Here is an 11,230-nt window from a genome sequence, read left to right on the forward strand (position 1 = left end):
ACCTTCCTTTCCTGGAGTTTATCACTCTATGGGGACAAGGTGGCTGCTGTGTTTCATAGCATCACACTTGCATTCAAGGAAGAGGGAAAAGATTGGTTTTGAGAAAAGTTGGGTTTGCAGGGACCGGACTAGGTTTGTTCTTCTATTTTTACCCTTGTCCCCAAATTTCCATTAAAATAGTTCTTATAAGTGGATTTCATTTTATACTGAAAGCCTTCCCTCCCAGGTCAGGGAGTCACTGGATTTCATTTCCTTTAAGAGCATTGTATAATGGCATTAAGGCCTATCTTTGTATAATACAATAATACATCTATGTTTTCAGTTTTTTCAAATAAATATTTGAAATGCTAACATCATAAACACCTGTTGTTGAAAAAGCAAAAGCTTCCATAGGGATTCCCAGCAGATACTTCCTTCTGATTAGAAATTGACCACTTGGCCTTTCCAACAGCAAGGGAAGTCAAGTATCTCATGACAAGATGGTGACAGGAAAGGGAGTGAGCATGAGTGTGGGGTTAGCCAGTGAGCTGTATCTGCCAGAGGTCTCATGAAAATACTTGAATTGGTAAAAATACAGAATGTTACTGGTGATAACTTCATAGATCAAAAGAAGTACCAATTTTAGACTCTTCGTGGGATTGTGTAAAATTGTATATTTATCATTTTATATGCTTATGCATAATAAAATACATATTATACTATGTATTTAAGGTTATGTAAATGTACTTATAAATATTTTTCTATTTCTCATAGGAGAAATTTATAATATTGATTAGATATATCAGCTTTGTTTTTTTTTAAATATTTTTTAGTTCTACGTGGATACAATATCTTTATTTTGTTTATTTATTTATTTTTTTATGTGATGCTGAGGATCAAACCCAGTGCCTCATATGCGCGAGACAAGCATTCTGCCACTGAGCTACAACCCCAGATCCCTAGATATATCAGCTTTTTAAAACAATTTTTTATTTATTCTTTTTAGTTATACATGACAGTAGAATATATTTTGACATATTATACATACATGGAGTATAACTTCCCAGTCTTGTGGTTGTACATGATGTGGAGTTACACTGGTTGGTATTTGTATATGAACATAGGAAAGTTATGTCCAATTCATTCTACTGACTTTCCTATTTCTAACCCCTCTCCCTTCCCACCATTCCCCTTTGTCTAATTCAACAAACTTCTATTCTTTATTCCTCCCCCACTTACTGTGGTGTTAGCATCTGCCTATCAGAATATTCGGCCTTTGGGTTTTGGGGGATTGGCTTATTTCACTTAGCATGATGGTCTTCAGTTCCATCCATTTACTGGCAAAAGTCATAAAGTCATTCATTTTTATGGTTGAGTAATATTTCATTGTGTATATAGACCACAGTTTCCTTACCCCTTCATCAGTTGAAGGGAACCTAGGTTGGTTCCATAGCTTAGCTATCATGCATTGAGCTGCTATAAACATTGATGTGGCTGCGTCACTATAGTATACTGATTTTAAATCCTTTGGGTATAAACCTAGAAGTAGGATGACTGGATCAAATGGTGGTTTCATTCCAAGTTTTCTTAGGAGTCTCCATACTGCTTTCCAGAGTGCTTGTACCAATTTGCAATCCCACCAGCTACATATGAGTGAACCTTTTCCCCCACATCCTGACCAATATTTATTGTTGCTTGTGTTCTTGATAATTCCCATTCTGACTGGAATGAGATGAAATCTCAGTGTAGTTTTAATTTGCATTTCTCTAACTGCTAGAGGTGTTGATTCATTTGTTGATGGATCATATTTCTTCTGTGAAGTGTCTGTTCAGTTCCTTTGCCCATTTATTGATTGGGTTACTTGGGGTATCTTTTGTGTTAAGTTTTTTCAGTTCTTTATATATTCCAGAGATTAATGCTCTATCTGAGGTACAGGTGGCAAAGATTTTCTCTCATTCTGGAGGCTTTCTTTTCCATATTCTTGATTGTTTCCTTTTCTACGAAGGATATGTTTAATACATTTCATCTAACCATATTAGCAATATGTATTTGAAATGTGGGTGAATAATAAATAATTCTTCTAAGAAAGCAAGAAACCACATTTTCCCCCAGCATTATTATACTTATTATTAATAAAAACACATAATATTTAGTGGCTGCTTCCAAATGTGAACCTGCTTTTCAGTGAAGAGATCTGTCCTCACTTTGGAGCAAGCTTGTATGATTTTCATACTGTTGAAGAAACCACATCTAAATGATAATCCCATCAAAACAATCTTACACTGTTGTCCATTCAAATGGAATTTCAATTTTTCAATATGTCCATCTTTCTTGTCATTTGAGATTTCCACTTCTCTAAATGTTCCTTAAATGTTCTTATCCCTGAGGGATGCCCTGGGAAAGAAATGAAGAAAAAAGGATAAGGAAGGGTATGGATTTTTTTTAAAAAAATTATAAAACCTATGGGAATCCAGTATTACTCATTACATGAATTAATGTAATTAAACACAATTTAATTTGTAGTGTAATTAAAGAGGGTGTAAATGGTGCTATTCTTCTAATGTTGGCATTCTACCCAGAGCCCTTTCTTCTGACATCATTAGTCAATGATTTATGGGCCTCCCAGAGCTTCATGCCTATCACCCTCAGGTTTTCTGAGATATCAGAGTGGTGTGCGTGGGCAGTAATGGTTCCAAGTCTGTGACTGCTGTGCTTTGTTCTTAGATCCAATGTACTCAGCTAGATTCCACTTCTGGAAGAGATAAAAATGAGAAGATACTAGAATATTTACTTTATGAGCGTCAGCCAGCTGCAGAGGAAGTTGACCTTCAACTCCTCAGGGTACCCCTGCCAAACGATATGGTTGCTTAGCTTCCAGAGTCAAAATGAATGATAAAGACCAAAGGCTTTCTCCCAGTACACAATGGGCATATGTGTGTATATGTGCCTGCACACGTGTGTAAAAGAGAGACATTCACTGTGTATGAGTTCAAGTGTTTTAGAGAAGACAGAGAACACTTGGCTGGAATGGTATCTCTTTTCTGGACTTGATGGAGGCTATTGGTCTTCTTTCAAAAGTCTACCCCAAAGCCTAGGGAACAGCTTATTCTAATAGACCATGCATTAACATCCTGTCCTGCTGGGGAGATAAAGGCAAGAAAATTTAAGGCAAGATTCCAGAAAAGAGTTATTATTAAAGTTAAGTTTTGATGGAAGGTGAGCTAGGGCCTGGCCCTGTGGGTGTTAAAGTGATTATCTTTCATGGCTCAACCTCAAAATGCCTTTGCTATTTGCTACTTCGGGTTTTTGAGGGACAGGAAAGGAGAAGGGTATGAAGACAATAAGGAACAAAGAGAGTTTAGAAAACTTCTTGAGAGAAAATGAATCTTGATAATGTTGGATTTTCCCTGACATTTTTTTTTTAATTTGTTGAAGCACTTCATAAACAGGTTGCATATTCCTAGTAGAGAGGTGAAACTACTCTGCAAAAGTCCCAGGTGGAATGTTGCAAGTTCTGAAGGAAAAATACTTTTTCCCACTTACATCTTTCTGGCAAAATTGTATACAAACAGACTGCCATGTGACTCTTTGGAACTGTTGATTAAACCAAGCTCCAGAGGAAGTGAAAGTATCTTTGGTCTCTGCACAACCACTTCTTTATTTTTTTTTTCCTTTTACCATCAACCAACTCAATGCATCTGTGTTAACAACTAAAGACTGAAGGTTAAATTAGAGGAAGGTTCCTATTACATTTTAAGATTATGTTAAACACTTGAGTACATTGCAATTCTCCAAGGCGGAAATGACTCCTGTAATCTTTCATCAAAATTTATTACCAACATTTCCTTCACTGACAGTATCAAAAAGCTACAGTGGCCAGGGAATGTTCTCAGCCACACTAGCAAGGGATATGATTATATTCTCCAGTGGAAGTTGTGACTTCCGGGTTTTTTTCACCACCACCCCCTTTGTGAAAACAATGGTTTCTGGCACCCCCACAGATCCTGTGACTTCATGAAACATCAATTCAGAAAACCAGCTCAGTAGTTGTTGAGGGAGACCCAGGAGAGATGGTGGATTTCTCTTCCTTTGGAAATCAGATTTTTCTCTTATGAAAGATGAGAGGGGAAATATTCTAGCCCAATACCCACTACTGTACAGGGAGACTTGGGCTTTATCCAAAGGGATGCTGGATTGAATTTAGACCTCTAAGCAGGTCGTTCCCCCTCCAACACGGGGTTTCAATTTGCTTTACAGGATATATTTCTCTGTCCTTCAAGTTGGGATTGTGGTTGTATATGTTAAAAACAAAAGTTACCAGTATTTTTCAAGATGTTTTTTGCCAATAGGGAAAAATCAACCTCTCTTTCTATTTTTATGTTAAAAAAGAGATGAGAAGGCCCAGAGGCTGAGGAGCATTTCCAGCTTTCTCGTTCTTGTTTCTTCTCTGGCTCACATTCCTTTCCTGCATCTTCTACATTTATTCTGCTACATTTATATCTCCTTTTGGTTCTCTTACTCGTATCCACCTGTTTTCTATCTCTTGCCTTTGTTTACCTCCCCACACTTCTCTGCTCAGAGCAAACCCCTTGTTCCAGGAGGAGGCGAGGGTAGGATAGAGAAAGAGGGTGTGTAAAAACAACAGCACTGGCCATGACTTAGACCATCAACTGAATTGGTCACCTCCATCCAGGATCTGACCACTGGCTACCTCTGCTGCTACTACTGCAGCCAAAACCACCACCATCTCTTGCCTAAATGATTCCATTCACCTCTTAACCGGTCACCCTCCTTCTGTCTTTACCCCTCTATGCTTTTACACATCAGCCCAGGTTAAGCCTTTTCAAAGAGAAATTCTCTCCTCACAATCCTTCCCGTCCTAAGCAGAATAAATTCCAAATTCCTTACCATGGCCTGTATGGCTCTAAATAGGGTAAACCTTCGCCAATTTCCAAGTCTCAGCTTCTGTTACTCTTCCTTGGCTCATTCCACTCTGTTCCATGTCTTTGGGGAATTCATGCTTACTCGACCCTCTGCCTGGACCCTTGTTGCTTTCAGGTCTCTGCATGAATGTCAGCCTCTCAGCAGAATCCTCCTGAAGGATGTCTCTAAAAGAGCACTGTTCTTGGCACCATTATTTAATGGCTATTGCTACTGGACATATAGCGTCCTCAGCATCTGAAAGAGTGTTTAGCACACTTACTGTAATAAATATGCACAGACAGAGTAAATGAAATGTTGTGATACTAGCAAAATATGTAAGCTTTGGTAAACTCCCTTTCTGTGACATCTGTGTGTTATAAGGCCACACAATATGGTAGAAAGCCACATTGGAATGACAAGATCCTCACGGGGAGCCTGCTACTTTATCCTTAGCAACAGTTCTGTAAGCCTGGGATCCTGGCTGCTTTCTTGTCCTTACTTTACTGGTCAGATGGAGGTTGCCCAGTAATGTCCCAGAACAGCACACACCTGTCCTTTCCTCGTGTCCCCATGCCAGGGACTCTATCTGTTGGCTGCATTTGTAGTTCTTATTCATAGTCATGGTTCTGCCCCACCTGACTTTTATGCCTGGTCAGTCTTGGGAATCACAAGATACCCTTGGCTTCTTGCACACAGGTCAAGTGGGGGAGGAAAGAGAAAACCTTTCCCAAAATGAAGTGCTAAATGAATCCATCTTTGCTCAGATAGTTCCAGAATTTTGGATTATTAGAGTGGGGAAAAATTAAGATCTTGGAGTACACAAATATTTAATTTTTTTAAAAAAGCAGCAATACCTCTTCTTCAAACAAACACTCTTCTGGAGTCCCAGCATGTGAAACAAACCACACTAGGGCTTCTCTGCTTGGAAAGGATATGGTGATCAGAGTTTGTGTGGTTCAGTTCAGCTCCTTGCAGGGTTACTTGAAGAACTGTGCAGAGCCTGGAGCTTAGGCAGGAAAAAAAAAAAAAAAAAAAAGCAATGTTGGAAGAGGCAAAGGGATTTCTTTATGGATATACAGGGAGTAGCAATCCTGCACTAAGGACCCCCATCTCCTAGTTCCCACCTTATACTGCTCTTCCTACTATACACAACATGTTCTGCCAGCAGTTTACCATTCAGTTAGCACCTACTGTGTGCCACACATCATACAAAGTGTTTTACATTCATTATTTCGTTTGATCCTTATGTCTCCCTTTCTTGGTAGATATGATTAATTTCATTTTTTCAAAGTAAAGACTAAGAAAGAACATATAGGAATTAGGCAGTGGAGATGGTTTTGAACCCAGGTCTGTCTCATTTTGAAGCCTGTGTTCATTCTATTACACCCAACTCACAACAAAACAAAACACAAGACAAAACTCAAAGCAAGCTAAGTATGTTAGTAATAAATGACCTAATGATGCCCATAACCTAAAAGGAAATTATTTCTTGCTTAGATAGGATTACTGGGCAGGTAAAGTGATCAATAAGGGACCTTCCTCCATGTAGCCATTTAAAGGCCAGATTGTCAGAGTCTCTGATAATAGTTTCTAATGTCACCTTGAATACCATCTATTCTAGATAGCCAGAGAAGAAAAGATCATGGAAGAGTAAACAGAGAAAATTTTTGTAAGCCAAGCCTGGAAGTGGAAATTTATTCTTTGTGCATTCCATTCATTATAACCTTGTCACTTGACTGCACCTCACTGTGAAGAGTGCCAGAAAATGTAGCCTCTCACTTGGAAACCACGTCCCCTTGACCAATCTATACTTTGAAAGGAAGAGCACAAATTTCTGGAGGACATCTGATTATTTCTGCTTCACCAACCAAGGGCTGCAGCACATATAAAATTCTAGACTTAATATCCTTTTATCTGATGTAGCTTTCAAATCCAAGGTTATAATATAGTTGTGGTGAATCTTGATTGGTCGATTGAATTTTTATGCATTTCCAACAGTCTGTGTTCTTTCTTATTTTGGAGAAGTCAATCAATGTGCCTATTTCAATTGGATGCAGTTTCGTCCATCTTCCCAAGACTGAGGGGAGCTATTCTCTCTTTCTCTTGCCCTCAGCAGTAAGAACTCAGCAAGGAAACTAGATTGACCTGTCAATCAGATGATCCCTCTTGGCATTTTGAATTGGCAGAATATAAGCAAAATCATCGAGACCTCTGTTGTGCACTTGCATGGTTTCAATAGAATTCATTGGTGGCCTTGTTTGGTGGTTGTACACAGCAGTGTGTTGGCAGTCAGTAACATAACGAGCTAGATTTTTCTTTGCATAATTTCTGAAGCCCCCCCGCCATTTCCTAGGAGTGCCCAAGGCCCTGACTGATTCCGTGAACGGCCCCCTAACATCATTCCAGGAAATCCTCTTTTTGCTTAAGTTATTCAGAGTTTGTTTTCTGGCCTTCCACCAATAACTTTGATACAAAGCCTTTCAGAGTACTTCGTCTAACTCTGCCTCCACCAGTGCTACAGGTTTGGCTAATTTTACTTCTACTAGAAATGCCATGTTTATTGACAAATCCAGAATCTTGAAGTTTTTTTTTGTTTGTTTGTTTTTGTTTTGTTTTGTTTTGGTACTGGGGATTGAACCCAAGAGTGTTTAACCACTGAGCCACATTTTAATTTTTTTAATTTGCGACAGGGTCTCACTAAGTTGCTTAGGGCCTTGTTAATTTGCTGAGGCTGGCTTTGAACTTTCAATCCTCCTGCCTCAGCCTCCCAAGTTGCTGGGATTACAGGCATGTACCACTGAGCCCAAAAGGAAGCCGGACTTCCTAAGAAGAGCTGGGGCCAAAGTTCCTGGCATGATCCTTTTTTTTTTTTTTTTTAAAGATAAAGAGAGTCTGTTGGTAATAAAGCTTTTATACTTCCTGGTGTTAAGGAGGAAGCTGTTTTCAAACACCTCTTCAAGCAGAGAATAGAGGGCATGAAAGGAGTTCTCCAAAGTCCTACATGGTAATAAGGGTGGGGAAAAATTTGGTCGGCTGCAATAGTTGGGTGCTGAGGATGTGAGGAAGAAAGGGATGTGCATGTACTTGTGCATCTGTGTGTGTGTACTGGGGTAGAGAGCAAGATATTCTGTTCCAGACTCTCCTGGGCAGGTCATATGAGAAAGAAGTGAATAACCAATTTGTTAGTCCCCTGAACTTTTAAATCTGGGCATCCTGTATTTTCTTTGAGACATTCACATTCATTGACCTCATCTTTGCCTGCAAAATTTAAATGAACATTTATTGTCAAAGAGAGAACCCCCAAGTCGGCATCTGCATCGTCAGGGTATTAACTATTAATACAAGTAAATATGATTGGTGTGCTTTTAAAAAGGAGTCTGATCCTCCTGGGATTGTGGGCGTTGGCTTCTGGTATTGATGGAATGCTGATTCACTATGGATTTATTAATAACCTCTTATAATGAGCAAATATCTCTGTACTTGCCAAGGTACCCAAAGCTTGTAGATAGAATGTCATCATATTAACATGCTACCCAAATCTTACTAACTCATAGCTCTCACCTTTATCTCTTGCCCTCTACCAAATCTAAGCCCTTATTTCAGGTGACCCATGAGATGTGTCCTCAAATGTCATATGTTGCAGTCCTAACCCCTTAAGACCTCAGAATGTGACTATATTCAGAGTTAAAACCTTTAAAGAGGCTAAAATAATACTATTAGAATGGGTTCCAATCCCATTTGACTGGTATCCATTAAGAAAAGAAAACTTGGACACACAAAGAGACACCAGGGAATGTTCCTGCACAAAGAAAAAGACATGTAAGGACACAACAGAAGCTGGCAATCTGCCAGTCCAGGAGTGAGGCCTCAGGGCCAAATCAACTCTGCTGGGATGTTGATCTTGGACTTCCAGTCTCCAGAACCACGAGAAAATAAATTCCTCACAGTGCTTAAACCATCTGATCGTAGTATTTTGCTACTGCAGTCTGACCCCTGACCATGACCATAGCTGGTAAATTAACCATGTGTTTCTGATGCTTAGACACCAGGGGCCTCGCTGGTTCTGGAGGGACTACCCTACCACCACCACTTCACTGGTCAATTTCTAGAGACAGTAAAGGATTCAGCTACAGGCATACCTCTCCCATGTGAACCCTCTAACCCAGAGCTCACACCTCAGCCATCTCCTTCATTGGACGTCTCATATTTAGGGCCCCATCTCCCTGCCCCCAAACACCCTCAGGCCAGATACCAGACAATAATAGATAACCCTTACACCCCAAGACCGGCTGAAGTTCATCTAGCTAGCCAATCCTAAGTGGGTTTACCTTTTCTCACCCATTCCTTCCCATGGAAATCACAAAAATTCGGACACACATCTTCCCCTTTTGCCTCTGCCTCCTAACTGGAGGTATTGCTGGTGCTCCCCCCATGTAGCCCTGCATAGCATGGCTTGCCCCTTCATCTTGGCAACTCTCTTTCCAATGACAACTGTCTCCTGATCTGTTGTCCTCACTATATCTGAATAATAAATAAACCTACTTTAAAAAATAAGACTTTTGATGTAAACTGGGTTACTATTTATCAGCTCTCCCAAAGCTGAAAACCCCGAATTATGGTGGAGCAATGCCATATATGCTTTATTTCTCCTGTGAAAGGACCACATGACATTTGTACAGAGATGATGAGAAGGACCCCAACTCATGCCATACCATCACATGGCCCACAGCACAATAGCTGGAATGCTATAAGCTACAAAATGCCTAAGGAATCTGCTCCTTCTGCTTTTGTATCAGCTCCTTCTCTCCCTAGAGCCCAGATGAAGTCTCTGGACCCAGCCATGGTAACAAAGACTTTGCCATCCTCTCAATCATCATGTATTAGACTTCCTCGTAAATGTTTCTACCTCTCATGCAAAGCAGCAACATGCAAACTGATTCTTGGATGCTCTGCTTTTACATGCCCAGATAAGCCTAAATGTATGCCATGGCCAGCCAAGACCTATCCTCCTTCACAACCACATCTACTAAGAAGCCAATTAAAGAAGTTTATGAAGAGGGGAAGGGAGGAGGCCATAGACACCACGAGACACAGGTTCTAACTACCTGTTTGGGGAGATGCAAAATCTAAAGAAGGAAGTAGCTTCTATGACATTCAGGAAGCATAGACAAAAGTCACTGAGTGAGTTCACAAAAGGGAACTGGCTGATACCTTTTGGCGAGGGTATCCAGAAAGGCATCATGAGTGACTTGGGGCTTGAGCTGGTACTGGAAAAGTCAGCACCATTAATAAAAATATTATTTAATAAAGAGTTTAAAGAGGAATAAACTCTTCTTTCTCTTGGAAAATACCTAGAGGCTGGATAGAGAGAGATGTTCTTAGGCAAAGTGAAGAAGATGGACTGACTGACCTAGACTAGGAAAGAAGAAGAAGAATGAAGTGAATTGAGGCTGTGGAAGTTGTCAGTACCCGACTGAAGAGGCCTTGAGTGTCTCGTGAAAAAAAATACCTGTGAGAGATACAGTAGAAATGGATAACTGGTAGTAGCCCTCAAGGTCATACTCTAAACAGAGATAAAACTTACGATAAAACATACAAGAGAATATGTCATTTATAAATGGACATTTTGGGGGCCCTAACATGCATGATAGAGGGGTTAGCAAACATTTTTTGAGGGTCAGATAGTCAATATTTTAGGCTTTGCAGGCTGTGTGATTTCTGTCCTGACCACTAACTCCGCCATTTATGTTGAGAGAACAGCCATGGGCAATGTATAAAAGAACGAACATTTGTATATTCTAATAAAATTTTATTTATAAAAACAGCGGGGAAAAGAGCATGCTACAGGGACACTGCTACATCGATGTTCATAGCAGCTCAATTCACAATAGCAAGACTGTGGAACCAACCCAGATGCCCTTCAATAGACGAATGGATTAAAAAAACATGTGGCATTTATACACAATGGAGTATTACTCTGCATTAAAAAATGACAAAATCATAGAATTTGCAGGGAAATGGATGGCACTAGAGCAGATTATGCTAAGTGAAGCTAGCCAATCCCTAAAAAACAAAAGCCAAATGTCTTCTTTGATATAAGGAGAGTAACTAAGAACAGAGTAGGGACAAATAGCATGAGAAGAAGATTAACATTAAACAGAGATGAGAAGTGGGAGGGAAAGGGAGAGAAAAGGGAAATTGCATGGAAATGGAAGGAGACCCTCAGGGTTATACAAAATTACATACAAGAGGAAATGAGGGGAAAGGGAAAAATAATACAAGGGGGAGAAATGAAGGACAGTAGAGGGGGTAGAGAGAGAAGAGGGGA

The 11,230-nt window shown here is 39.9% G+C and overlaps 1 long non-coding RNA gene across 1 annotated transcript in view; it reads right to left on the reverse strand.

The window, feature by feature from the left end:
* Positions 1-1,885: 1,885 nt before the first annotated feature.
* Positions 1,886-11,230, reverse strand: part of LOC125613782 — a 14,217-nt gene continuing 4,872 nt past the window's right edge. Inside the window, exon 3 of the long non-coding RNA XR_007344360.1 lies at positions 1,886-2,373. This is a non-coding gene — a long non-coding RNA (uncharacterized LOC125613782). The remainder of the gene's footprint in view (positions 2,374-11,230) is intronic.

This window comes from Marmota marmota, unplaced genomic scaffold (genome assembly GCF_001458135.2).
Source record: "Marmota marmota marmota unplaced genomic scaffold, marMar, whole genome shotgun sequence".
NCBI classification, from domain to species: domain Eukaryota; kingdom Metazoa; phylum Chordata; class Mammalia; order Rodentia; family Sciuridae; genus Marmota; species Marmota marmota.